Raw genomic sequence first — 26,690 nt, forward strand, 5'->3', positions numbered from 1 at the left:
AGCCTGGACGTCGGGCAGGAGGTGAGAGGGGCGGAGGAGCAGCGCTGAGCTGGGAGCCGGGGCCCGCTGGTCCGAGGCCTCGGCCAGTACCGTGAGGGAGGCGGAGGTGGCCACAGGGCGCCGCAAGGGCAGGATCTCAGCCCATTCGGCCGCCGGGTGCCGCACCTCGTGGGGATCGCGGGAGTAATCCAAGTGTCCCGTGGAGGGGTGCGGGCTGCGGTTGGACTCGCTGTGAGCACAGCTGGGGAGGCTACGTCTGTGGGCCGGTGGGGTGTCGCGCTACCAGGCTTCAGGCCGGTAGCCCCGAGGCACCAGAGCGGATGGAGGCTCAGAGCCCTCCAGACCCAGACTCCGCCGCGGGCCCAGTTGCCGTCCTTTCGGCCCGCGAGCCCCTCGACCTGCACCTGGCCGCCCCCACCGGCGCCCAGCCCCGGCGCCGCCACCTGTGTGCCGGTGTGTCCCTCCACAGCTCCCTCCGACAAAAGCCCCCCCCCCACACCACCCCGCCCCTCTGGCGTGTCACCGCGGCCGGGTGCGGGAGCGGGATCGAGGGCAGGGGCCGCTTCCCCGGGCCTGCCGGCCACCAGGGGCGGGGTCCTGAGCTCGGCGGGGGCTGTGGGGGCAAGGGTGGCCTGGCCGGGGCTGAGGGGCCGTGGCGACTCAATGGTGGCTCCCAGTGGCTTCGGGCCAGCTGCTGTCGGGCAGGAGGGCCGGCCCGGGCTGCGGCCGGGCTGCGCCTAGCGCCGCGTGGGCGGGCAGGGCCGAGGCCCAAGGGACCGCGGGCCCCGGGCCCTGAAGCCTCCGGGGCCACGTGCCTGTGAGCGACGTGCGGGATCTTGGGCGGGGCGCCAAGCGCCGAAGGGTTTGCTGGGTCACGGCCGCCCTGGGCTGGGAGGTGGTCGCCAAACCCTCCGCCGCCGCCCGATACCCGAGACCTCCGTTCCCCCTGCCTGGGCGGGCGAGGGGGCCCTGCCGGGGCGGGCCGGCCGCCGGGCTGGCGTTAAGGCGCCAGCGCCAGCGAAAGTGGGCCTCAAGAGGCAGCCCGCGGCCCCCGCCCCCGTCTACGGCCATACCACCCTGAACGCGCCCGATCTCGTCTGATCTCGGAAGCTAAGCAGGGTCGGGCCTGGTTAGTACTTGGATGGGAGACCGCCTGGGAATACCGGGTGCTGTAGGCTTTTTGCCTCCCGCTCCGCCCGCCTTCTCCTTCACTCGCCCGCGGCGGGGGGGGGGGGGGGTGGGGGTGGGGGTGGGGGGCAGCCGGCTCCGCCCCCGCCGAGCCCCGCTGCAGGCAGTAGTCAAGGTGGTTTGCCTGCCCGAGCAGGAAGCTTGGGCGATGGCAGAAGCGGGAAGAAACTCTTGAGCACAGGTTCTTGGGATCCACGGAGCAGCGCATGCACATGCGATGGCTGCCTACACAGCTGGCTTGCTTGTCTGTGGGGAAAGGCGAGATGGGTCAGGGCCTGGGTTCCTGAGGGGCTGAGAATCAAGGCAGGGATAGAAGAAAGGGGACAGGCCCACATCCCCTGAACCCACGCCGGCGCCCACTCACCTTTGTGGAAAATACGATTGAAAAGTGCCCGCAAGAATCTCTTCAGATGCCTCCAGAGTTGAGGGAAGAAGGGGAGGGGGGAGGCCGGGAGCAGGGTGAGCCCTGAAATCCAACCCTTGTCCGGTCACACCCCAGCAGCCCTCCCACCTCAGCCCCTTCAAGACCCCAGGGCTCCCCCAACCGCGCTGCACAGATCCTGCCCTGACCATAGTCACCACGTTGATCCCCACGTTGAGCAAGATGAAGCTGACCGGGATCAGAAGAATTGAGTATCCTTGCTCCTGGCATTTCCTGGGGATGGGGCCAGTGAACGGCTCGGCTCGGTAGTAGTTTCGCTCACCCATGGCCGTTGGTCCCAGGACTGCCTGGGCCCCCTGCCCTCCAGTTTTAACTGGGAGCCAGACTGGGTCATAATGGGGCAGGTGGTGAGGTCACAGTGAGGGAGGGGGATGAAAAGGAGGGCCCAGAGTGGCATTCCCTGGTAACCAGGGTCAGGTAAGCTGAGGCTGGACAGTCAAACAGGGCCCGGTGGCCGGCATACATCCCCTCGAGCGGTCATTCATTCGCTCACCGCCCGCTGACTCACTTGTTCAAATGACACATTGCGTCTCTTGGCCCCTCTTGAGACTAGGAAGACCTTGGCCTCAGAGGCCTGCTGAAGGCCTGGCTGGAGTCCAGAGCCTCAGCCTTCTTCATGCCCTTCACTGGGCCTGGAGCTGGACCTGCCCAGATGTGGAACCTCCCAGTTTGGAAGCAACTTCTTGTATGAGGCTCTCTGTGGACAGGGACAGCTGAGACACAGAGGAGGTGCCCAGAGACCAGGGGTTTGGAGTCTGCAGCTGCAGATGTACTTAGTGCATGGTATAGGACCAGGAGGGGCCTGCTGGCGGAACTGTGGCCACTAAACCAAAGGGACCCTCAGGCCAAGAAGGGGACACTGGCTTCTTATTGCAGGAAGCCAAGCGCAGGGACCCAGGCTGGCAGAAGGAGTGGCGCTTCCAAGCCACAGACCACCAATGTTTCCTGGACTCTGGCGCTCTTTATTCCTCTCTCCATGCCCTGCCGCCCCCTGCCCCTGCCCCCATTTGCTGCTGGTAAGTTCATTTTCCCAGTCTGGCTCCCGTGCAGAGAGGGCCTGGAGGCCGAGGTGGAAGGTAGCAGCGAGTTGGCCCGCGCTTGGCCCTCCTGCGGTTGCCGCTTCAGCACCAGACGGTCATACACCTGGTAGTTGGCATTGCCTCCCGGGTTCCGGCTGAGTGGCATGAAGGTGGGCGGGGGTGGAGGGTGCTCGGTAGCCTGGACGTCGGGCAGGAGGTGAGAGGGGCGGAGGAGCAGCGCTGAGCTGGGAGCCGGGGCCCGCTGGTCCGAGGCCTCGGCCAGTACCGTGAGGGAGGCGGAGGTGGCCACAGGGCGCCGCAAGGGCAGGATCTCAGCCCATTCGGCCGCCGGGTGCCGCACCTCGTGGGGATCGCGGGAGTAATCCAAGTGTCCCGTGGAGGGGTGCAGGCTGCGGTTGGACTCGCTGTGAGCACAGCTGGGGAGGCTACGTCTGTGGGCCGGTGGGGTGTCGCGCTACCAGGCTTCGGGCCGGTAGCCCCGAGGCACCAGAGCGGATGGAGGCTCAGAGCCCTCCAGACCCAGACTCCGCCGCGGGCCCAGTTGCCGTCCTTTCGGCCCGCGAGCCCCTCGACCTGCACCTGGCCGCCCCCACCGGCGCCCAGCCCCGGCGCCGCCACCTGTGTGCCGGTGTGTCCCTCCACAGCTCCCTCCGACAGAAGCCCCCCCACACACCACCCCGCCCCTCTGGCGTGTCACCGCGGCCGGGTGCGGGAGCGGGATCGAGGGCAGGGGCCGCTTCCCCGGGCCTGCCGGCCACCAGGGGCGGGGTCCTGAGCTCGGCGGGGGCTGTGGGGGCAAGGGTGGCCTGGCCGGGGCTGAGGGGCCGTGGCGACTCAATGGTGGCTCCCAGTGGCTTCGGGCCAGCTGCTGTCAGGCAGGAGGGCCGGCCCGGGCTGCGGCCGGGCTGCGCCTAGCGCCGCGTGGGCGGGCAGGGCCGAGGCCCAAGGGACCTGTGAGCGACGTGCGGGATCTTGGGCGGGGCGCCAAGCGCCGAAGGGTTTGCTGGGTCACGGCCGCCCTGGGCTGGGAGGTGGTCGCCAAACCCTCCGCCGCCGCCCGATACCCGAGACCTCCGTTCCCCCTGCCTGGGCGGGCGAGGGGGCCCTGCCGGGGCGGGCCGGCCCGGCCGCCGGGCTGGCGTTAAGGCGCCAGCGCCAGCGAAAGTGGGCCTCAAGAGGCAGCCCGCGGCCCCCGCCCCCGTCTACGGCCATACCACCCTGAACGCGCCCGATCTCGTCTGATCTCGGAAGCTAAGCAGGGTCGGGCCTGGTTAGTACTTGGATGGGAGACCGCCTGGGAATACCGGGTGCTGTAGGCTTTTTGCCTCCCGCTCCGCCCGCCTTCTCCTTCACTCGCCCGCGGCGGGGGCCGCCGGCACCGCCCCCGCCGGGCCCCGCTGCAGGCCCCGCCTCCTCAGGCCCCTCCCACCACGGCGCGCGCCGGCGGGGGCGCTCCCCGCCGGCCCGGCCGGCCAGGCGGCCAGAAGGCGGCCCTGGAAGGCAGCCGCACCCCAGACGCTCCTGGGGCGGCTGGCCCGGACTCAGACTCCGCCGCGGGCCCAGTTGCCGTCCTTTCGGCCCGCGAGCCCCTCGACCTGCACCTGGCCGCCCCCACCGGCGCCCAGCCCCGGCGCCGCCACCTGTGTGCCGGTGTGTCCCTCCACAGCTCCCTCCGACAAAAGCCCCCCCCCCACACCACCCCGCCCCTCTGGCGTGTCACCGCGGCCGGGTGCGGGAGCGGGATCGAGGGCAGGGGCCGCTTCCCCGGGCCTGCCGGCCACCAGGGGCGGGGTCCTGAGCTCGGCGGGGGCTGTGGGGGCAAGGGTGGCCTGGCCGGGGCTGAGGGGCCGTGGCGACTCAATGGTGGCTCCCAGTGGCTTCGGGCCAGCTGCTGTCGGGCAGGAGGGCCGGCCCGGGCTGCGGCCGGGCTGCGCCTAGCGCCGCGTGGGCGGGCAGGGCCGAGGCCCAAGGGACCGCGGGCCCCGGGCCCTGAAGCCTCCGGGGCCACGTGCCTGTGAGCGACGTGCGGGATCTTGGGCGGGGCGCCAAGCGCCGAAGGGTTTGCTGGGTCACGGCCGCCCTGGGCTGGGAGGTGGTCGCCAAACCCTCCGCCGCCGCCCGATACCCGAGACCTCCGTTCCCCCTGCCTGGGCGGGCGAGGGGGCCCTGCCGGGGCGGGCCGGCCGCCGGGCTGGCGTTAAGGCGCCAGCGCCAGCGAAAGTGGGCCTCAAGAGGCAGCCCGCGGCCCCCGCCCCCGTCTACGGCCATACCACCCTGAACGCGCCCGATCTCGTCTGATCTCGGAAGCTAAGCAGGGTCGGGCCTGGTTAGTACTTGGATGGGAGACCGCCTGGGAATACCGGGTGCTGTAGGCTTTTTGCCTCCCGCTCCGCCCGCCTTCTCCTTCACTCGCCCGCGGCGGGGGGGGGGGGGTGGGGGTGGGGGTGGGGGGCAGCCGGCTCCGCCCCCGCCGAGCCCCGCTGCAGGCAGTAGTCAAGGTGGTTTGCCTGCCCGAGCAGGAAGCTTGGGCGATGGCAGAAGCGGGAAGAAACTCTTGAGCACAGGTTCTTGGGATCCACGGAGCAGCGCATGCACATGCGATGGCTGCCTACACAGCTGGCTTGCTTGTCTGTGGGGAAAGGCGAGATGGGTCAGGGCCTGGGTTCCTGAGGGGCTGAGAATCAAGGCAGGGATAGAAGAAAGGGGACAGGCCCACATCCCCTGAACCCACGCCGGCGCCCACTCACCTTTGTGGAAAATACGATTGAAAAGTGCCCGCAAGAATCTCTTCAGATGCCTCCAGAGTTGAGGGAAGAAGGGGAGGGGGGAGGCCGGGAGCAGGGTGAGCCCTGAAATCCAACCCTTGTCCGGTCACACCCCAGCAGCCCTCCCACCTCAGCCCCTTCAAGACCCCAGGGCTCCCCCAACCGCGCTGCACAGATCCTGCCCTGACCATAGTCACCACGTTGATCCCCACGTTGAGCAAGATGAAGCTGACCGGGATCAGAAGAATTGAGTATCCTTGCTCCTGGCATTTCCTGGGGATGGGGCCAGTGAACGGCTCGGCTCGGTAGTAGTTTCGCTCACCCATGGCCGTTGGTCCCAGGACTGCCTGGGCCCCCTGCCCTCCAGTTTTAACTGGGAGCCAGACTGGGTCATAATGGGGCAGGTGGTGAGGTCACAGTGAGGGAGGGGGATGAAAAGGAGGGCCCAGAGTGGCATTCCCTGGTAACCAGGGTCAGGTAAGCTGAGGCTGGACAGTCAAACAGGGCCCGGTGGCCGGCATACATCCCCTCGAGCGGTCATTCATTCGCTCACCGCCCGCTGACTCACTTGTTCAAATGACACATTGCGTCTCTTGGCCCCTCTTGAGACTAGGAAGACCTTGGCCTCAGAGGCCTGCTGAAGGCCTGGCTGGAGTCCAGAGCCTCAGCCTTCTTCATGCCCTTCACTGGGCCTGGAGCTGGACCTGCCCAGATGTGGAACCTCCCAGTTTGGAAGCAACTTCTTGTATGAGGCTCTCTGTGGACAGGGACAGCTGAGACACAGAGGAGGTGCCCAGAGACCAGGGGTTTGGAGTCTGCAGCTGCAGATGTACTTAGTGCATGGTATAGGACCAGGAGGGGCCTGCTGGCGGAACTGTGGCCACTAAACCAAAGGGACCCTCAGGCCAAGAAGGGGACACTGGCTTCTTATTGCAGGAAGCCAAGCGCAGGGACCCAGGCTGGCAGAAGGAGTGGCGCTTCCAAGCCACAGACCACCAATGTTTCCTGGACTCTGGCGCTCTTTATTCCTCTCTCCATGCCCTGCCGCCCCCTGCCCCTGCCCCCATTTGCTGCTGGTAAGTTCATTTTCCCAGTCTGGCTCCCGTGCAGAGAGGGCCTGGAGGCCGAGGTGGAAGGTAGCAGCGAGTTGGCCCGCGCTTGGCCCTCCTGCGGTTGCCGCTTCAGCACCAGACGGTCATACACCTGGTAGTTGGCATTGCCTCCCGGGTTCCGGCTGAGTGGCATGAAGGTGGGCGGGGGTGGAGGGTGCTCGGTAGCCTGGACGTCGGGCAGGAGGTGAGAGGGGCGGAGGAGCAGCGCTGAGCTGGGAGCCGGGGCCCGCTGGTCCGAGGCCTCGGCCAGTACCGTGAGGGAGGCGGAGGTGGCCACAGGGCGCCGCAAGGGCAGGATCTCAGCCCATTCGGCCGCCGGGTGCCGCACCTCGTGGGGATCGCGGGAGTAATCCAAGTGTCCCGTGGAGGGGTGCAGGCTGCGGTTGGACTCGCTGTGAGCACAGCTGGGGAGGCTACGTCTGTGGGCCGGTGGGGTGTCGCGCTACCAGGCTTCGGGCCGGTAGCCCCGAGGCACCAGAGCGGATGGAGGCTCAGAGCCCTCCAGACCCAGACTCCGCCGCGGGCCCAGTTGCCGTCCTTTCGGCCCGCGAGCCCCTCGACCTGCACCTGGCCGCCCCCACCGGCGCCCAGCCCCGGCGCCGCCACCTGTGTGCCGGTGTGTCCCTCCACAGCTCCCTCCGACAGAAGCCCCCCCACACACCACCCCGCCCCTCTGGCGTGTCACCGCGGCCGGGTGCGGGAGCGGGATCGAGGGCAGGGGCCGCTTCCCCGGGCCTGCCGGCCACCAGGGGCGGGGTCCTGAGCTCGGCGGGGGCTGTGGGGGCAAGGGTGGCCTGGCCGGGGCTGAGGGGCCGTGGCGACTCAATGGTGGCTCCCAGTGGCTTCGGGCCAGCTGCTGTCAGGCAGGAGGGCCGGCCCGGGCTGCGGCCGGGCTGCGCCTAGCGCCGCGTGGGCGGGCAGGGCCGAGGCCCAAGGGACCTGTGAGCGACGTGCGGGATCTTGGGCGGGGCGCCAAGCGCCGAAGGGTTTGCTGGGTCACGGCCGCCCTGGGCTGGGAGGTGGTCGCCAAACCCTCCGCCGCCGCCCGATACCCGAGACCTCCGTTCCCCCTGCCTGGGCGGGCGAGGGGGCCCTGCCGGGGCGGGCCGGCCGCCGGGCTGGCGTTAAGGCGCCAGCGCCAGCGAAAGTGGGCCTCAAGAGGCAGCCCGCGGCCCCCGCCCCCGTCTACGGCCATACCACCCTGAACGCGCCCGATCTCGTCTGATCTCGGAAGCTAAGCAGGGTCGGGCCTGGTTAGTACTTGGATGGGAGACCGCCTGGGAATACCGGGTGCTGTAGGCTTTTTGCCTCCCGCTCCGCCCGCCTTCTCCTTCACTCGCCCGCGGCGGGGGGGGGGGGGGTGGGGGTGGGGGTGGGGGGCAGCCGGCTCCGCCCCCGCCGAGCCCCGCTGCAGGCAGTAGTCAAGGTGGTTTGCCTGCCCGAGCAGGAAGCTTGGGCGATGGCAGAAGCGGGAAGAAACTCTTGAGCACAGGTTCTTGGGATCCACGGAGCAGCGCATGCACATGCGATGGCTGCCTACACAGCTGGCTTGCTTGTCTGTGGGGAAAGGCGAGATGGGTCAGGGCCTGGGTTCCTGAGGGGCTGAGAATCAAGGCAGGGATAGAAGAAAGGGGACAGGCCCACATCCCCTGAACCCACGCCGGCGCCCACTCACCTTTGTGGAAAATACGATTGAAAAGTGCCCGCAAGAATCTCTTCAGATGCCTCCAGAGTTGAGGGAAGAAGGGGAGGGGGGAGGCCGGGAGCAGGGTGAGCCCTGAAATCCAACCCTTGTCCGGTCACACCCCAGCAGCCCTCCCACCTCAGCCCCTTCAAGACCCCAGGGCTCCCCCAACCGCGCTGCACAGATCCTGCCCTGACCATAGTCACCACGTTGATCCCCACGTTGAGCAAGATGAAGCTGACCGGGATCAGAAGAATTGAGTATCCTTGCTCCTGGCATTTCCTGGGGATGGGGCCAGTGAACGGCTCGGCTCGGTAGTAGTTTCGCTCACCCATGGCCGTTGGTCCCAGGACTGCCTGGGCCCCCTGCCCTCCAGTTTTAACTGGGAGCCAGACTGGGTCATAATGGGGCAGGTGGTGAGGTCACAGTGAGGGAGGGGGATGAAAAGGAGGGCCCAGAGTGGCATTCCCTGGTAACCAGGGTCAGGTAAGCTGAGGCTGGACAGTCAAACAGGGCCCGGTGGCCGGCATACATCCCCTCGAGCGGTCATTCATTCGCTCACCGCCCGCTGACTCACTTGTTCAAATGACACATTGCGTCTCTTGGCCCCTCTTGAGACTAGGAAGACCTTGGCCTCAGAGGCCTGCTGAAGGCCTGGCTGGAGTCCAGAGCCTCAGCCTTCTTCATGCCCTTCACTGGGCCTGGAGCTGGACCTGCCCAGATGTGGAACCTCCCAGTTTGGAAGCAACTTCTTGTATGAGGCTCTCTGTGGACAGGGACAGCTGAGACACAGAGGAGGTGCCCAGAGACCAGGGGTTTGGAGTCTGCAGCTGCAGATGTACTTAGTGCATGGTATAGGACCAGGAGGGGCCTGCTGGCGGAACTGTGGCCACTAAACCAAAGGGACCCTCAGGCCAAGAAGGGGACACTGGCTTCTTATTGCAGGAAGCCAAGCGCAGGGACCCAGGCTGGCAGAAGGAGTGGCGCTTCCAAGCCACAGACCACCAATGTTTCCTGGACTCTGGCGCTCTTTATTCCTCTCTCCATGCCCTGCCGCCCCCTGCCCCTACCCCCATTTGCTGCTGGTAAGTTCATTTTCCCAGTCTGGCTCCCGTGCAGAGAGGGCCTGGAGGCCGAGGTGGAAGGTAGCAGCGAGTTGGCCCGCGCTTGGCCCTCCTGCGGTTGCCGCTTCAGCACCAGACTGTCATACACCTGGTAGTTGGCATGGCCTCCCGGGTTCCGGCTGAGTGGCATGAAGGTGGGCGGGGGTGGAGGGTGCTCGGTAGCCTGGACGTCGGGCAGGAGGTGAGAGGGGCGGAGGAGCAGCGCTGAGCTGGGAGCCGGGGCCCGCTGGTCCGAGGCCTCGGCCAGTACCGTGAGGGAGGCGGAGGTGGCCACAGGGCGGCGCAAGGGCAGGATCTCAGCCCATTCGGCCGCCGGGTGCCGCACCTCGTGGGGATCGCGGGAGTAATCCAAGTGTCCCGTGGAGGGGTGCAGGCTGCGGTTGGACTCGCTGTGAGCACAGCTGGGGAGGCTACGTCTGTGGGCCGGTGGGGTGTCGCGCTACCAGGCTTCGGGCCGGTAGCCCCGAGGCACCAGAGCGGATGGAGGCTCAGAGCCCTCCAGACCCAGACTCCGCCGCGGGCCCAGTTGCCGTCCTTTCGGCCCGCGAGCCCCTCGACCTGCACCTGGCCGCCCCCACCGGCGCCCAGCCCCGGCGCCGCCACCTGTGTGCCGGTGTGTCCCTCCACAGCTCCCTCCGACAAAAGCCCCCACCACCACCACCCCGCCCCTCTGGCGTGTCACCGCGGCCGGGTGCGGGAGCGGGATCGAGGGCAGGGGCCGCTTCCCCGGGCCTGCCGGCCACCAGGGGCGGGGTCCTGAGCTCGGCGGGGGCTGTGGGGGCAAGGGTGGCCTGGCCGGGGCTGAGGGGCCGTGGCGACTCAATGGTGGCTCCCAGTGGCTTCGGGCCAGCTGCTGTCGGGCAGGAGGGCCGGCCCGGGCTGCGGCCGGGCTGCGCCTAGCGCCGCGTGGGCGGGCAGGGCCGAGGCCCAAGGGACCGCGGGCCCCGGGCCCTGAAGCCTCCGGGGCCACGTGCCTGTGAGCGACGTGCGGGATCTTGGGCGGGGCGCCAAGCGCCGAAGGGTTTGCTGGGTCACGGCCGCCCTGGGCTGGGAGGTGGTCGCCAAACCCTCCGCCGCCGCCCGATACCCGAGACCTCCGTTCCCCCTGCCTGGGCGGGCGAGGGGGCCCTGCCGGGGCGGGCCGGCCGCCGGGCTGGCGTTAAGGCGCCAGCGAAAGTGGGCCTCAAGAGGCAGCCCGCGGCCCCCGCCCCCGTCTACGGCCATACCACCCTGAACGCGCCCGATCTCGTCTGATCTCGGAAGCTAAGCAGGGTCGGGCCTGGTTAGTACTTGGATGGGAGACCGCCTGGGAATACCGGGTGCTGTAGGCTTTTTGCCTCCCGCTCCGCCCGCCTTCTCCTTCACTCGCCCGCGGCGGGGGGGGGGGGGGGGTGGGGGTGGGGGTGGGGGGCAGCCGGCTCCGCCCCCGCCGAGCCCCGCTGCAGGCAGTAGTCAAGGTGGTTTGCCTGCCCGAGCAGGAAGCTTGGGCGATGGCAGAAGCGGGAAGAAACTCTTGAGCACAGGTTCTTGGGATCCACGGAGCAGCGCATGCACATGCGATGGCTGCCTACACAGCTGGCTTGCTTGTCTGTGGGGAAAGGCGAGATGGGTCAGGGCCTGGGTTCCTGAGGGGCTGAGAATCAAGGCAGGGATAGAAGAAAGGGGACAGGCCCACATCCCCTGAACCCACGCCGGCGCCCACTCACCTTTGTGGAAAATACGATTGAAAAGTGCCCGCAAGAATCTCTTCAGATGCCTCCAGAGTTGAGGGAAGAAGGGGAGGGGGGAGGCCGGGAGCAGGGTGAGCCCTGAAATCCAACCCTTGTCCGGTCACACCCCAGCAGCCCTCCCACCTCAGCCCCTTCAAGACCCCAGGGCTCCCCCAACCGCGCTGCACAGATCCTGCCCTGACCATAGTCACCACGTTGATCCCCACGTTGAGCAAGATGAAGCTGACCGGGATCAGAAGAATTGAGTATCCTTGCTCCTGGCATTTCCTGGGGATGGGGCCAGTGAACGGCTCGGCTCGGTAGTAGTTTCGCTCACCCATGGCCGTTGGTCCCAGGACTGCCTGGGCCCCCTGCCCTCCAGTTTTAACTGGGAGCCAGACTGGGTCATAATGGGGCAGGTGGTGAGGTCACAGTGAGGGAGGGGGATGAAAAGGAGGGCCCAGAGTGGCATTCCCTGGTAACCAGGGTCAGGTAAGCTGAGGCTGGACAGTCAAACAGGGCCCGGTGGCCGGCATACATCCCCTCGAGCGGTCATTCATTCGCTCACCGCCCGCTGACTCACTTGTTCAAATGACACATTGCGTCTCTTGGCCCCTCTTGAGACTAGGAAGACCTTGGCCTCAGAGGCCTGCTGAAGGCCTGGCTGGAGTCCAGAGCCTCAGCCTTCTTCATGCCCTTCACTGGGCCTGGAGCTGGACCTGCCCAGATGTGGAACCTCCCAGTTTGGAAGCAACTTCTTGTATGAGGCTCTCTGTGGACAGGGACAGCTGAGACACAGAGGAGGTGCCCAGAGACCAGGGGTTTGGAGTCTGCAGCTGCAGATGTACTTAGTGCATGGTATAGGACCAGGAGGGGCCTGCTGGCGGAACTGTGGCCACTAAACCAAAGGGACCCTCAGGCCAAGAAGGGGACACTGGCTTCTTATTGCAGGAAGCCAAGCGCAGGGACCCAGGCTGGCAGAAGGAGTGGCGCTTCCAAGCCACAGACCACCAATGTTTCCTGGACTCTGGCGCTCTTTATTCCTCTCTCCATGCCCTGCCGCCCCCTGCCCCTGCCCCCATTTGCTGCTGGTAAGTTCATTTTCCCAGTCTGGCTCCCGTGCAGAGAGGGCCTGGAGGCCGAGGTGGAAGGTAGCAGCGAGTTGGCCCGCGCTTGGCCCTCCTGCGGTTGCCGCTTCAGCACCAGACTGTCATACACCTGGTAGTTGGCATGGCCTCCCGGGTTCCGGCTGAGTGGCATGAAGGTGGGCGGGGGTGGAGGGTGCTCGGTAGCCTGGACGTCGGGCAGGAGGTGAGAGGGGCGGAGGAGCAGCGCTGAGCTGGGAGCCGGGGCCCGCTGGTCCGAGGCCTCGGCCAGTACCGTGAGGGAGGCGGAGGTGGCCACAGGGCGGCGCAAGGGCAGGATCTCAGCCCATTCGGCCGCCGGGTGCCGCACCTCGTGGGGATCGCGGGAGTAATCCAAGTGTCCCGTGGAGGGGTGCAGGCTGCGGTTGGACTCGCTGTGAGCACAGCTGGGGAGGCTACGTCTGTGGGCCGGTGGGGTGTCGCGCTACCAGGCTTCGGGCCGGTAGCCCCGAGGCACCAGAGCGGATGGAGGCTCAGAGCCCTCCAGACCCAGACTCCGCCGCGGGCCCAGTTGCCGTCCTTTCGGCCCGCGAGCCCCTCGACCTGCACCTGGCCGCCCCCACCGGCGCCCAGCCCCGGCGCCGCCACCTGTGTGCCGGTGTGTCCCTCCACAGCTCCCTCCGACAGAAGCCCCCCCCCACACCACCCCGCCCCTCTGGCGTGTCACCGCGGCCGGGTGCGGGAGCGGGATCGAGGGCAGGGGCCGCTTCCCCGGGCCTGCCGGCCACCAGGGGCGGGGTCCTGAGCTCGGCGGGGGCTGTGGGGGCAAGGGTGGCCTGGCCGGGGCTGAGGGGCCGTGGCGACTCAATGGTGGCTCCCAGTGGCTTCGGGCCAGCTGCTGTCAGGCAGGAGGGCCGGCCCGGGCTGCGGCCGGGCTGCGCCTAGCGCCGCGTGGGCGGGCAGGGCCGAGGCCCAAGGGACCTGTGAGCGACGTGCGGGATCTTGGGCGGGGCGCCAAGCGCCGAAGGGTTTGCTGGGTCACGGCCGCCCTGGGCTGGGAGGTGGTCGCCAAACCCTCCGCCGCCGCCCGATACCCGAGACCTCCGTTCCCCCTGCCTGGGCGGGCGAGGGGGCCCTGCCGGGGCGGGCCGGCCGCCGGGCTGGCGTTAAGGCGCCAGCGCCAGCGAAAGTGGGCCTCAAGAGGCAGCCCGCGGCCCCCGCCCCCGTCTACGGCCATACCACCCTGAACGCGCCCGATCTCGTCTGATCTCGGAAGCTAAGCAGGGTCGGGCCTGGTTAGTACTTGGATGGGAGACCGCCTGGGAATACCGGGTGCTGTAGGCTTTTTGCCTCCCGCTCCGCCCGCCTTCTCCTTCACTCGCCCGCGGCGGGGGGGGGGGGGGTGGGGGTGGGGGTGGGGGGCAGCCGGCTCCGCCCCCGCCGAGCCCCGCTGCAGGCAGTAGTCAAGGTGGTTTGCCTGCCCGAGCAGGAAGCTTGGGCGATGGCAGAAGCGGGAAGAAACTCTTGAGCACAGGTTCTTGGGATCCACGGAGCAGCGCATGCACATGCGATGGCTGCCTACACAGCTGGCTTGCTTGTCTGTGGGGAAAGGCGAGATGGGTCAGGGCCTGGGTTCCTGAGGGGCTGAGAATCAAGGCAGGGATAGAAGAAAGGGGACAGGCCCACATCCCCTGAACCCACGCCGGCGCCCACTCACCTTTGTGGAAAATACGATTGAAAAGTGCCCGCAAGAATCTCTTCAGATGCCTCCAGAGTTGAGGGAAGAAGGGGAGGGGGGAGGCCGGGAGCAGGGTGAGCCCTGAAATCCAACCCTTGTCCGGTCACACCCCAGCAGCCCTCCCACCTCAGCCCCTTCAAGACCCCAGGGCTCCCCCAACCGCGCTGCACAGATCCTGCCCTGACCATAGTCACCACGTTGATCCCCACGTTGAGCAAGATGAAGCTGACCGGGATCAGAAGAATTGAGTATCCTTGCTCCTGGCATTTCCTGGGGATGGGGCCAGTGAACGGCTCGGCTCGGTAGTAGTTTCGCTCACCCATGGCCGTTGGTCCCAGGACTGCCTGGGCCCCCTGCCCTCCAGTTTTAACTGGGAGCCAGACTGGGTCATAATGGGGCAGGTGGTGAGGTCACAGTGAGGGAGGGGGATGAAAAGGAGGGCCCAGAGTGGCATTCCCTGGTAACCAGGGTCAGGTAAGCTGAGGCTGGACAGTCAAACAGGGCCCGGTGGCCGGCATACATCCCCTCGAGCGGTCATTCATTCGCTCACCGCCCGCTGACTCACTTGTTCAAATGACACATTGCGTCTCTTGGCCCCTCTTGAGACTAGGAAGACCTTGGCCTCAGAGGCCTGCTGAAGGCCTGGCTGGAGTCCAGAGCCTCAGCCTTCTTCATGCCCTTCACTGGGCCTGGAGCTGGACCTGCCCAGATGTGGAACCTCCCAGTTTGGAAGCAACTTCTTGTATGAGGCTCTCTGTGGACAGGGACAGCTGAGACACAGAGGAGGTGCCCAGAGACCAGGGGTTTGGAGTCTGCAGCTGCAGATGTACTTAGTGCATGGTATAGGACCAGGAGGGGCCTGCTGGCGGAACTGTGGCCACTAAACCAAAGGGACCCTCAGGCCAAGAAGGGGACACTGGCTTCTTATTGCAGGAAGCCAAGCGCAGGGACCCAGGCTGGCAGAAGGAGTGGCGCTTCCAAGCCACAGACCACCAATGTTTCCTGGACTCTGGCGCTCTTTATTCCTCTCTCCATGCCCTGCCGCCCCCTGCCCCTACCCCCATTTGCTGCTGGTAAGTTCATTTTCCCAGTCTGGCTCCCGTGCAGAGAGGGCCTGGAGGCCGAGGTGGAAGGTAGCAGCGAGTTGGCCCGCGCTTGGCCCTCCTGCGGTTGCCGCTTCAGCACCAGACTGTCATACACCTGGTAGTTGGCATGGCCTCCCGGGTTCCGGCTGAGTGGCATGAAGGTGGGCGGGGGTGGAGGGTGCTCGGTAGCCTGGACGTCGGGCAGGAGGTGAGAGGGGCGGAGGAGCAGCGCTGAGCTGGGAGCCGGGGCCCGCTGGTCCGAGGCCTCGGCCAGTACCGTGAGGGAGGCGGAGGTGGCCACAGGGCGGCGCAAGGGCAGGATCTCAGCCCATTCGGCCGCCGGGTGCCGCACCTCGTGGGGATCGCGGGAGTAATCCAAGTGTCCCGTGGAGGGGTGCAGGCTGCGGTTGGACTCGCTGTGAGCACAGCTGGGGAGGCTACGTCTGTGGGCCGGTGGGGTGTCGCGCTACCAGGCTTCGGGCCGGTAGCCCCGAGGCACCAGAGCGGATGGAGGCTCAGAGCCCTCCAGACCCAGACTCCGCCGCGGGCCCAGTTGCCGTCCTTTCGGCCCGCGAGCCCCTCGACCTGCACCTGGCCGCCCCCACCGGCGCCCAGCCCCGGCGCCGCCACCTGTGTGCCGGTGTGTCCCTCCACAGCTCCCTCCGACAAAAGCCCCCACCACCACCACCCCGCCCCTCTGGCGTGTCACCGCGGCCGGGTGCGGGAGCGGGATCGAGGGCAGGGGCCGCTTCCCCGGGCCTGCCGGCCACCAGGGGCGGGGTCCTGAGCTCGGCGGGGGCTGTGGGGGCAAGGGTGGCCTGGCCGGGGCTGAGGGGCCGTGGCGACTCAATGGTGGCTCCCAGTGGCTTCGGGCCAGCTGCTGTCGGGCAGGAGGGCCGGCCCGGGCTGCGGCCGGGCTGCGCCTAGCGCCGCGTGGGCGGGCAGGGCCGAGGCCCAAGGGACCGCGGGCCCCGGGCCCTGAAGCCTCCGGGGCCACGTGCCTGTGAGCGACGTGCGGGATCTTGGGCGGGGCGCCAAGCGCCGAAGGGTTTGCTGGGTCACGGCCGCCCTGGGCTGGGAGGTGGTCGCCAAACCCTCCGCCGCCGCCCGATACCCGAGACCTCCGTTCCCCCTGCCTGGGCGGGCGAGGGGGCCCTGCCGGGGCGGGCCGGCCGCCGGGCTGGCGTTAAGGCGCCAGCGAAAGTGGGCCTCAAGAGGCAGCCCGCGGCCCCCGCCCCCGTCTACGGCCATACCACCCTGAACGCGCCCGATCTCGTCTGATCTCGGAAGCTAAGCAGGGTCGGGCCTGGTTAGTACTTGGATGGGAGACCGCCTGGGAATACCGGGTGCTGTAGGCTTTTTGCCTCCCGCTCCGCCCGCCTTCTCCTTCACTCGCCCGCGGCGGGGGGGGGGGGGGGGGTGGGGGTGGGGGTGGGGGGCAGCCGGCTCCGCCCCCGCCGAGCCCCGCTGCAGGCAGTAGTCAAGGTGGTTTGCCTGCCCGAGCAGGAAGCTTGGGCGATGGCAGAAGCGGGAAGAAACTCTTGAGCACAGGTTCTTGGGATCCACGGAGCAGCGCATGCACATGCGATGGCTGCCTACACAGCTGGCTTGCTTGTCTGTGGGGAAAGGCGAGATGGGTCAGGGCCTGGGTTCCTGAGGGGCTGAGAATCAAGGCAGGGATAGAAGAAAGGGGACAGGCCCACATCCCCTGAACCCACGCCGGCGCCCACTCACCTTTGTGGAAAATACGATTGAAAAGTGCCCGCAAGAATCTCTTCAGATGCCTCCAGAGTTGAGGGAAGAAGGGGAGGGGGGAGGCCGGGAGCAGGGTGAGCCCTGAAATCCAACCCTTGTCCGGTCACACCCCAGCAGCCCTCCCACCTCAGCCCCTTCAAGACCCCAGGGCTCCCCCAACCGCGCTGCACAGATCCTGCCCTGACCATAGTCACCACGTTGATCCCCACGTTGAGCAAGATGAAGCTGACCGGGATCAGAAGAATTGAGTATCCTTGCTCCTGGCATTTCCTGGGGATGGGGCCAGTGAACGGCTCGGCTCGGTAGTAGTTTCGCTCACCCATGGCCGTTGGTCCCAGGACTGCCTGGGCCCCCTGCCCTCCAGTTTTAACTGGGAGCCAGACTGGGTCATAATGGGGCAGGTGGTGAGGTCACAGTGAGGGAGGGGGATGAAAAGGAGGGCCCAGAGTGGCATTCCCTGGTAACCAGGGTCAGGTAAGCTGAGGCTGGACAGTCAAACAGGGCCCGGTGGCCGGCATACATCCCCTCGAGCGGTCATTCATTCGCTCACCGCCCGCTGACTCACTTGTTCAAATGACACATTGCGTCTCTTGGCCCCTCTTGAGACTAGGAAGACCTTGGCCTCAGAGGCCTGCTGAAGGCCTGGCTGGAGTCCAGAGCCTCAGCCTTCTTCATGCCCTTCACTGGGCCTGGAGCTGGACCTGCCCAGATGTGGAACCTCCCAGTTTGGAAGCAACTTCTTGTATGAGGCTCTCTGTGGACAGGGACAGCTGAGACACAGAGGAGGTGCCCAGAGACCAGGGGTTTGGAGTCTGCAGCTGCAGATGTACTTAGTGCATGGTATAGGACCAGGAGGGGCCTGCTGGCGGAACTGTGGCCACTAAACCAAAGGGACCCTCAGGCCAAGAAGGGGACACTGGCTTCTTATTGCAGGAAGCCAAGCGCAGGGACCCAGGCTGGCAGAAGGAGTGGCGCTTCCAAGCCACAGACCACCAATGTTTCCTGGACTCTGGCGCTCTTTATTCCTCTCTCCATGCCCTGCCGCCCCCTGCCCCTGCCCCCATTTGCTGCTGGTAAGTTCATTTTCCCAGTCTGGCTCCCGTGCAGAGAGGGCCTGGAGGCCGAGGTGGAAGGTAGCAGCGAGTTGGCCCGCGCTTGGCCCTCCTGCGGTTGCCGCTTCAGCACCAGACTGTCATACACCTGGTAGTTGGCATGGCCTCCCGGGTTCCGGCTGAGTGGCATGAAGGTGGGCGGGGGTGGAGGGTGCTCGGTAGCCTGGACGTCGGGCAGGAGGTGAGAGGGGCGGAGGAGCAGCGCTGAGCTGGGAGCCGGGGCCCGCTGGTCCGAGGCCTCGGCCAGTACCGTGAGGGAGGCGGAGGTGGCCACAGGGCGGCGCAAGGGCAGGATCTCAGCCCATTCGGCCGCCGGGTGCCGCACCTCGTGGGGATCGCGGGAGTAATCCAAGTGTCCCGTGGAGGGGTGCAGGCTGCGGTTGGACTCGCTGTGAGCACAGCTGGGGAGGCTACGTCTGTGGGCCGGTGGGGTGTCGCGCTACCAGGCTTCGGGCCGGTAGCCCCGAGGCACCAGAGCGGATGGAGGCTCAGAGCCCTCCAGACCCAGACTCCGCCGCGGGCCCAGTTGCCGTCCTTTCGGCCCGCGAGCCCCTCGACCTGCACCTGGCCGCCCCCACCGGCGCCCAGCCCCGGCGCCGCCACCTGTGTGCCGGTGTGTCCCTCCACAGCTCCCTCCGACAGAAGCCCCCCCCCACACCACCCCGCCCCTCTGGCGTGTCACCGCGGCCGGGTGCGGGAGCGGGATCGAGGGCAGGGGCCGCTTCCCCGGGCCTGCCGGCCACCAGGGGCGGGGTCCTGAGCTCGGCGGGGGCTGTGGGGGCAAGGGTGGCCTGGCCGGGGCTGAGGGGCCGTGGCGACTCAATGGTGGCTCCCAGTGGCTTCGGGCCAGCTGCTGTCGGGCAGGAGGGCCGGCCCGGGCTGCGGCCGGGCTGCGCCTAGCGCCGCGTGGGCGGGCAGGGCCGAGGCCCAAGGGACCGCGGGCCCCGGGCCCTGAAGCCTCCGGGGCCACGTGCCTGTGAGCGACGTGCGGGATCTTGGGCGGGGCGCCAAGCGCCGAAGGGTTTGCTGGGTCACGGCCGCCCTGGGCTGGGAGGTGGTCGCCAAACCCTCCGCCGCCGCCCGATACCCGAGACCTCCGTTCCCCCTGCCTGGGCGGGCGAGGGGGCCCTGCCGGGGCGGGCCGGCCGCCGGGCTGGCGTTAAGGCGCCAGCGCCAGCGAAAGTGGGCCTCAAGAGGCAGCCCGCGGCCCCCGCCCCCGTCTACGGCCATACCACCCTGAACGCGCCCGATCTCGTCTGATCTCGGAAGCTAAGCAGGGTCGGGCCTGGTTAGTACTTGGATGGGAGACCGCCTGGGAATACCGGGTGCTGTAGGCTTTTTGCCTCCCGCTCCGCCCGCCTTCTCCTTCACTCGCCCGCGGCGGGGGCCGCCGGCACCGCCCCCGCCGGGCCCCGCTGCAGGCCCCGCCTCCTCAGGCCCCTCCCACCACGGCGCGCGCCGGCGGGGGCGCTCCCCGCCGGCCCGGCCGGCCAGGCGGCCAGAAGGCGGCCCTGGAAGGCAGCCGCACCCCAGACGCTCCTGGGGCGGCTGGCCCGGACTCAGACTCCGCCGCGGGCCCAGTTGCCGTCCTTTCGGCCCGCGAGCCCCTCGACCTGCACCTGGCCGCCCCCACCGGCGCCCAGCCCCGGCGCCGCCACCTGTGTGCCGGTGTGTCCCTCCACAGCTCCCTCCGACAAAAGCCCCCCCCCCCACACCACCCCGCCCCTCTGGCGTGTCACCGCGGCCGGGTGCGGGAGCGGGATCGAGGGCAGGGGCCGCTTCCCCGGGCCTGCCGGCCACCAGGGGCGGGGTCCTGAGCTCGGCGGGGGCTGTGGGGGCAAGGGTGGCCTGGCCGGGGCTGAGGGGCCGTGGCGACTCAATGGTGGCTCCCAGTGGCTTCGGGCCAGCTGCTGTCGGGCAGGAGGGCCGGCCCGGGCTGCGGCCGGGCTGCGCCTAGCGCCGCGTGGGCGGGCAGGGCCGAGGCCCAAGGGACCGCGGGCCCCGGGCCCTGAAGCCTCCGGGGCCACGTGCCTGTGAGCGACGTGCGGGATCTTGGGCGGGGCGCCAAGCGCCGAAGGGTTTGCTGGGTCACGGCCGCCCTGGGCTGGGAGGTGGTCGCCAAACCCTCCGCCGCCGCCCGATACCCGAGACCTCCGTTCCCCCTGCCTGGGCGGGCGAGGGGGCCCTGCCGGGGCGGGCCGGCCGCCGGGCTGGCGTTAAGGCGCCAGCGCCAGCGAAAGTGGGCCTCAAGAGGCAGCCCGCGGCCCCCGCCCCCGTCTACGGCCATACCACCCTGAACGCGCCCGATCTCGTCTGATCTCGGAAGCTAAGCAGGGTCGGGCCTGGTTAGTACTTGGATGGGAGACCGCCTGGGAATACCGGGTGCTGTAGGCTTTTTGCCTCCCGCTCCGCCCGCCTTCTCCTTCACTCGCCCGCGGCGGGGGGGGGGTGGGGGTGGGGGTGGGGGGGGGGGCAGCCGGCTCCGCCCCCGCCGAGCCCCGCTGCAGGCAGTAGTCAAGGTGGTTTGCCTGCCCGAGCAGGAAGCTTGGGCGATGGCAGAAGCGGGAAGAAACTCTTGAGCACAGGTTCTTGGGATCCACGGAGCAGCGCATGCACATGCGATGGCTGCCTACACAGCTGGCTTGCTTGTCTGTGGGGAAAGGCGAGATGGGTCAGGGCCTGGGTTCCTGAGGGGCTGAGAATCAAGGCAGGGATAGAAGAAAGGGGACAGGCCCACATCCCCTGAACCCACGCCGGCGCCCACTCACCTTTGTGGAAAATACGATTGAAAAGTGCCCGCAAGAATCTCTTCAGATGCCTCCAGAGTTGAGGGAAGAAGGGGAGGGGGGAGGCCGGGAGCAGGGTGAGCCCTGAAATCCAACCCTTGTCCGGTCACACCCCAGCAGCCCTCCCACCTCAGCCCCTTCAAGACCCCAGGGCTCCCCCAACCGCGCTGCACAGATCCTGCCCTGACCATAGTCACCACGTTGATCCCCACGTTGAGCAAGATGAAGCTGACCGGGATCAGAAGAATTGAGTATCCTTGCTCCTGGCATTTCCTGGGGATGGGGCCAGTGAACGGCTCGGCTCGGTAGTAGTTTCGCTCACCCATGGCCGTTGGTCCCAGGACTGCCTGGGCCCCCTGCCCTCCAGTTTTAACTGGGAGCCAGACTGGGTCATAATGGGGCAGGTGGTGAGGTCACAGTGAGGGAGGGGGATGAAAAGGAGGGCCCAGAGTGGCATTCCCTGGTAACCAGGGTCAGGTAAGCTGAGGCTGGACAGTCAAACAGGGCCCGGTGGCCGGCATACATCCCCTCGAGCGGTCATTCATTCGCTCACCGCCCGCTGACTCACTTGTTCAAATGACACATTGCGTCTCTTGGCCCCTCTTGAGACTAGGAAGACCTTGGCCTCAGAGGCCTGCTGAAGGCCTGGCTGGAGTCCAGAGCCTCAGCCTTCTTCATGCCCTTCACTGGGCCTGGAGCTGGACCTGCCCAGATGTGGAACCTCCCAGTTTGGAAGCAACTTCTTGTATGAGGCTCTCTGTGGACAGGGACAGCTGAGACACAGAGGAGGTGCCCAGAGACCAGGGGTTTGGAGTCTGCAGCTGCAGATGTACTTAGTGCATGGTATAGGACCAGGAGGGGCCTGCTGGCGGAACTGTGGCCACTAAACCAAAGGGACCCTCAGGCCAAGAAGGGGACACTGGCTTCTTATTGCAGGAAGCCAAGCGCAGGGACCCAGGCTGGCAGAAGGAGTGGCGCTTCCAAGCCACAGACCACCAATGTTTCCTGGACTCTGGCGCTCTTTATTCCTCTCTCCATGCCCTGCCGCCCCCTGCCCCTGCCCCCATTTGCTGCTGGTAAGTTCATTTTCCCAGTCTGGCTCCCGTGCAGAGAGGGCCTGGAGGCCGAGGTGGAAGGTAGCAGCGAGTTGGCCCGCGCTTGGCCCTCCTGCGGTTGCCGCTTCAGCACCAGACGGTCATACACCTGGTAGTTGGCATTGCCTCCCGGGTTCCGGCTGAGTGGCATGAAGGTGGGCGGGGGTGGAGGGTGCTCGGTAGCCTGGACGTCGGGCAGGAGGTGAGAGGGGCGGAGGAGCAGCGCTGAGCTGGGAGCCGGGGCCCGCTGGTCCGAGGCCTCGGCCAGTACCGTGAGGGAGGCGGAGGTGGCCACAGGGCGCCGCAAGGGCAGGATCTCAGCCCATTCGGCCGCCGGGTGCCGCACCTCGTGGGGATCGCGGGAGTAATCCAAGTGTCCCGTGGAGGGGTGCAGGCTGCGGTTGGACTCGCTGTGAGCACAGCTGGGGAGGCTACGTCTGTGGGCCGGTGGGGTGTCGCGCTACCAGGCTTCGGGCCGGTAGCCCCGAGGCACCAGAGCGGATGGAGGCTCAGAGCCCTCCAGACCCAGACTCCGCCGCGGGCCCAGTTGCCGTCCTTTCGGCCCGCGAGCCCCTCGACCTGCACCTGGCCGCCCCCACCGGCGCCCAGCCCCGGCGCCGCCACCTGTGTGCCGGTGTGTCCCTCCACAGCTCCCTCCGACTTAAGCCCCCCCACACACCACCCCGCCCCTCTGGCGTGTCACCGCGGCCGGGTGCGGGAGCGGGATCGAGGGCAGGGGCCGCTTCCCCGGGCCTGCCGGCCACCAGGGGCGGGGTCCTGAGCTCGGCGGGGGCTGTGGGGGCAAGGGTGGCCTGGCCGGGGCTGAGGGGCCGTGGCGACTCAATGGTGGCTCCCAGTGGCTTCGGGCCAGCTGCTGTCAGGCAGGAGGGCCGGCCCGGGCTGCGGCCGGGCTGCGCCTAGCGCCGCGTGGGCGGGCAGGGCCGAGGCCCAAGGGACCTGTGAGCGACGTGCGGGATCTTGGGCGGGGCGCCAAGCGCCGAAGGGTTTGCTGGGTCACGGCCGCCCTGGGCTGGGAGGTGGTCGCCAAACCCTCCGCCGCCGCCCGATACCCGAGACCTCCGTTCCCCCTGCCTGGGCGGGCGAGGGGGCCCTGCCGGGGCGGGCCGGCCGCCGGGCTGGCGTTAAGGCGCCAGCGCCAGCGAAAGTGGGCCTCAAGAGGCAGCCCGCGGCCCCCGCCCCCGTCTACGGCCATACCACCCTGAACGCGCCCGATCTCGTCTGATCTCGGAAGCTAAGCAGGGTCGGGCCTGGTTAGTACTTGGATGGGAGACCGCCTGGGAATACCGGGTGCTGTAGGCTTTTTGCCTCCCGCTCCGCCCGCCTTCTCCTTCACTCGCCCGCGGCGGGGGGGGGGGGGGTGGGGGTGGGGGTGGGGGGCAGCCGGCTCCGCCCCCGCCGAGCCCCGCTGCAGGCAGTAGTCAAGGTGGTTTGCCTGCCCGAGCAGGAAGCTTGGGCGATGGCAGAAGCGGGAAGAAACTCTTGAGCACAGGTTCTTGGGATCCACGGAGCAGCGCATGCACATGCGATGGCTGCCTACACAGCTGGCTTGCTTGTCTGTGGGGAAAGGCGAGATGGGTCAGGGCCTGGGTTCCTGAGGGGCTGAGAATCAAGGCAGGGATAGAAGAAAGGGGACAGGCCCACATCCCCTGAACCCACGCCGGCGCCCACTCACCTTTGTGGAAAATACGATTGAAAAGTGCCCGCAAGAATCTCTTCAGATGCCTCCAGAGTTGAGGGAAGAAGGGGAGGGGGGAGGCCGGGAGCAGGGTGAGCCCTGAAATCCAACCCTTGTCCGGTCACACCCCAGCAGCCCTCCCACCTCAGCCCCTTCAAGACCCCAGGGCTCCCCCAACCGCGCTGCACAGATCCTGCCCTGACCATAGTCACCACGTTGATCCCCACGTTGAGCAAGATGAAGCTGACCGGGATCAGAAGAATTGAGTATCCTTGCTCCTGGCATTTCCTGGGGATGGGGCCAGTGAACGGCTCGGCTCGGTAGTAGTTTCGCTCACCCATGGCCGTTGGTCCCAGGACTGCCTGGGCCCCCTGCCCTCCAGTTTTAACTGGGAGCCAGACTGGGTCATAATGGGGCAGGTGGTGAGGTCACAGTGAGGGAGGGGGATGAAAAGGAGGGCCCAGAGTGGCATTCCCTGGTAACCAGGGTCAGGTAAGCTGAGGCTGGACAGTCAAACAGGGCCCGGTGGCCGGCATACATCCCCTCGAGCGGTCATTCATTCGCTCACCGCCCGCTGACTCACTTGTTCAAATGACACATTGCGTCTCTTGGCCCCTCTTGAGACTAGGAAGACCTTGGCCTCAGAGGCCTGCTGAAGGCCTGGCTGGAGTCCAGAGCCTCAGCCTTCTTCATGCCCTTCACTGGGCCTGGAGCTGGACCTGCCCAGATGTGGAACCTCCCAGTTTGGAAGCAACTTCTTGTATGAGGCTCTCTGTGGACAGGGACAGCTGAGACACAGAGGAGGTGCCCAGAGACCAGGGGTTTGGAGTCTGCAGCTGCAGATGTACTTAGTGCATGGTATAGGACCAGGAGGGGCCTGCTGGCGGAACTGTGGCCACTAAACCAAAGGGACCCTCAGGCCAAGAAGGGGACACTGGCTTCTTATTGCAGGAAGCCAAGCGCAGGGACCCAGGCTGGCAGAAGGAGTGGCGCTTCCAAGCCACAGACCACCAATGTTTCCTGGACTCTGGCGCTCTTTATTCCTCTCTCCATGCCCTGCCGCCCCCTGCCCCTACCCCCATTTGCTGCTGGTAAGTTCATTTTCCCAGTCTGGCTCCCGTGCAGAGAGGGCCTGGAGGCCGAGGTGGAAGGTAGCAGCGAGTTGGCCCGCGCTTGGCCCTCCTGCGGTTGCCGCTTCAGCACCAGACTGTCATACACCTGGTAGTTGGCATGGCCTCCCGGGTTCCGGCTGAGTGGCATGAAGGTGGGCGGGGGTGGAGGGTGCTCGGTAGCCTGGACGTCGGGCAGGAGGTGAGAGGGGCGGAGGAGCAGCGCTGAGCTGGGAGCCGGGGCCCGCTGGTCCGAGGCCTCGGCCAGTACCGTGAGGGAGGCGGAGGTGGCCACAGGGCGGCGCAAGGGCAGGATCTCAGCCCATTCGGCCGCCGGGTGCCGCACCTCGTGGGGATCGCGGGAGTAATCCAAGTGTCCCGTGGAGGGGTGCAGGCTGCGGTTGGACTCGCTGTGAGCACAGCTGGGGAGGCTACGTCTGTGGGCCGGTGGGGTGTCGCGCTACCAGGCTTCGGGCCGGTAGCCCCGAGGCACCAGAGCGGATGGAGGCTCAGAGCCCTCCAGACCCAGACTCCGCCGCGGGCCCAGTTGCCGTCCTTTCGGCCCGCGAGCCCCTCGACCTGCACCTGGCCGCCCCCACCGGCGCCCAGCCCCGGCGCCGCCACCTGTGTGCCGGTGTGTCCCTCCACAGCTCCCTCCGACAAAAGCCCCCACCACCACCACCCCGCCCCTCTGGCGTGTCACCGCGGCCGGGTGCGGGAGCGGGATCGAGGGCAGGGGCCGCTTCCGCGGGCCTGCCGGCCACCAGGGGCGGGGTCCTGAGCTCGGCGGGGGCTGTGGGGGCAAGGGTGGCCTGGCCGGGGCTGAGGGGCCGTGGCGACTCAATGGTGGCTCCCAGTGGCTTCGGGCCAGCTGCTGTCGGGCAGGAGGGCCGGCCCGGGCTGCGGCCGGGCTGCGCCTAGCGCCGCGTGGGCGGGCAGGGCCGAGGCCCAAGGGACCGCGGGCCCCGGGCCCTGAAGCCTCCGGGGCCACGTGCCTGTGAGCGACGTGCGGGATCTTGGGCGGGGCGCCAAGCGCCGAAGGGTTTGCTGGGTCACGGCCGCCCTGGGCTGGGAGGTGGTCGCCAAACCCTCCGCCGCCGCCCGATACCCGAGACCTCCGTTCCCCCTGCCTGGGCGGGCGAGGGGGCCCTGCCGGGGCGGGCCGGCCGCCGGGCTGGCGTTAAGGCGCCAGCGCCAGCGAAAGTGGGCCTCAAGAGGCAGCCCGCGGCCCCCGCCCCCGTCTACGGCCATACCACCCTGAACGCGCCCGATCTCGTCTGATCTCGGAAGCTAAGCAGGGTCGGGCCTGGTTAGTACTTGGATGGGAGACCGCCTGGGAATACCGGGTGCTGTAGGCTTTTTGCCTCCCGCTCCGCCCGCCTTCTCCTTCACTCGCCCGCGGCGGGGGGGGGGGGGGTGGGGTGGGGGTGGGGGTGGGGGGCAGCCGGCTCCGCCCCCGCCGAGCCCCGCTGCAGGCAGTAGTCAAGGTGGTTTGCCTGCCCGAGCAGGAAGCTTGGGCGATGGCAGAAGCGGGAAGAAACTCTTGAGCACAGGTTCTTGGGATCCACGGAGCAGCGCATGCACATGCGATGGCTGCCTACACAGCTGGCTTGCTTGTCTGTGGGGAAAGGCGAGATGGGTCAGGGCCTGGGTTCCTGAGGGGCTGAGAATCAAGGCAGGGATAGAAGAAAGGGGACAGGCCCACATCCCCTGAACCCACGCCGGCGCCCACTCACCTTTGTGGAAAATACGATTGAAAAGTGCCCGCAAGAATCTCTTCAGATGCCTCCAGAGTTGAGGGAAGAAGGGGAGGGGGGAGGCCGGGAGCAGGGTGAGCCCTGAAATCCAACCCTTGTCCGGTCACACCCCAGCAGCCCTCCCACCTCAGCCCCTTCAAGACCCCAGGGCTCCCCCAACCGCGCTGCACAGATCCTGCCCTGACCATAGTCACCACGTTGATCCCCACGTTGAGCAAGATGAAGCTGACCGGGATCAGAAGAATTGAGTATCCTTGCTCCTGGCATTTCCTGGGGATGGGGCCAGTGAACGGCTCGGCTCGGTAGTAGTTTCGCTCACCCATGGCCGTTGGTCCCAGGACTGCCTGGGCCCCCTGCCCTCCAGTTTTAACTGGGAGCCAGACTGGGTCATAATGGGGCAGGTGGTGAG

At 67.7% G+C, this 26,690-nt stretch overlaps 11 non-coding genes across 11 annotated transcripts; all 11 read left to right on the forward strand.

Annotated features, from left to right (window-relative positions):
- The first annotated feature begins 1,059 nt into the window (after window positions 1-1,059).
- On the forward strand, window positions 1,060-1,178 carry LOC132512260 (5S ribosomal RNA). Its single transcript, XR_009537993.1, has one exon. It is a non-coding gene; the product is annotated as a 5S ribosomal RNA (ribosomal RNA).
- Window positions 1,179-3,870: 2,692 nt separating this feature from the next.
- Window positions 3,871-3,989, forward strand: LOC132512261 (5S ribosomal RNA). Its single transcript, XR_009537994.1, has one exon. It is a non-coding gene; the product is annotated as a 5S ribosomal RNA (ribosomal RNA).
- A 937-nt stretch (window positions 3,990-4,926) lies between these two features.
- LOC132512262 (5S ribosomal RNA) lies at window positions 4,927-5,045 on the forward strand. The gene has a single exon (XR_009537995.1). It is a non-coding gene; the product is annotated as a 5S ribosomal RNA (ribosomal RNA).
- A 2,685-nt stretch (window positions 5,046-7,730) lies between these two features.
- On the forward strand, window positions 7,731-7,849 carry LOC132512263 (5S ribosomal RNA). The gene has a single exon (XR_009537996.1). It is a non-coding gene; the product is annotated as a 5S ribosomal RNA (ribosomal RNA).
- Window positions 7,850-10,567: 2,718 nt separating this feature from the next.
- On the forward strand, window positions 10,568-10,686 carry LOC132512264 (5S ribosomal RNA). The gene has a single exon (XR_009537997.1). It is a non-coding gene; the product is annotated as a 5S ribosomal RNA (ribosomal RNA).
- A 2,688-nt stretch (window positions 10,687-13,374) lies between these two features.
- Window positions 13,375-13,493, forward strand: LOC132512265 (5S ribosomal RNA). The gene has a single exon (XR_009537998.1). It is a non-coding gene; the product is annotated as a 5S ribosomal RNA (ribosomal RNA).
- A 2,718-nt stretch (window positions 13,494-16,211) lies between these two features.
- Window positions 16,212-16,330, forward strand: LOC132512266 (5S ribosomal RNA). Its single transcript, XR_009537999.1, has one exon. It is a non-coding gene; the product is annotated as a 5S ribosomal RNA (ribosomal RNA).
- Window positions 16,331-19,057: 2,727 nt separating this feature from the next.
- Window positions 19,058-19,176, forward strand: LOC132512267 (5S ribosomal RNA). Its single transcript, XR_009538000.1, has one exon. It is a non-coding gene; the product is annotated as a 5S ribosomal RNA (ribosomal RNA).
- A 938-nt stretch (window positions 19,177-20,114) lies between these two features.
- LOC132512269 (5S ribosomal RNA) lies at window positions 20,115-20,233 on the forward strand. Its single transcript, XR_009538002.1, has one exon. It is a non-coding gene; the product is annotated as a 5S ribosomal RNA (ribosomal RNA).
- Window positions 20,234-22,920: 2,687 nt separating this feature from the next.
- On the forward strand, window positions 22,921-23,039 carry LOC132512270 (5S ribosomal RNA). Its single transcript, XR_009538003.1, has one exon. It is a non-coding gene; the product is annotated as a 5S ribosomal RNA (ribosomal RNA).
- A 2,724-nt stretch (window positions 23,040-25,763) lies between these two features.
- On the forward strand, window positions 25,764-25,882 carry LOC132512271 (5S ribosomal RNA). The gene has a single exon (XR_009538004.1). It is a non-coding gene; the product is annotated as a 5S ribosomal RNA (ribosomal RNA).
- The last annotated feature ends 808 nt before the right edge of the window (window positions 25,883-26,690 follow it).

This window comes from Lagenorhynchus albirostris, chromosome 20 (genome assembly GCF_949774975.1).
Source record: "Lagenorhynchus albirostris chromosome 20, mLagAlb1.1, whole genome shotgun sequence".
Taxonomy (NCBI): Eukaryota; Metazoa; Chordata; class Mammalia; order Artiodactyla; family Delphinidae; genus Lagenorhynchus; species Lagenorhynchus albirostris.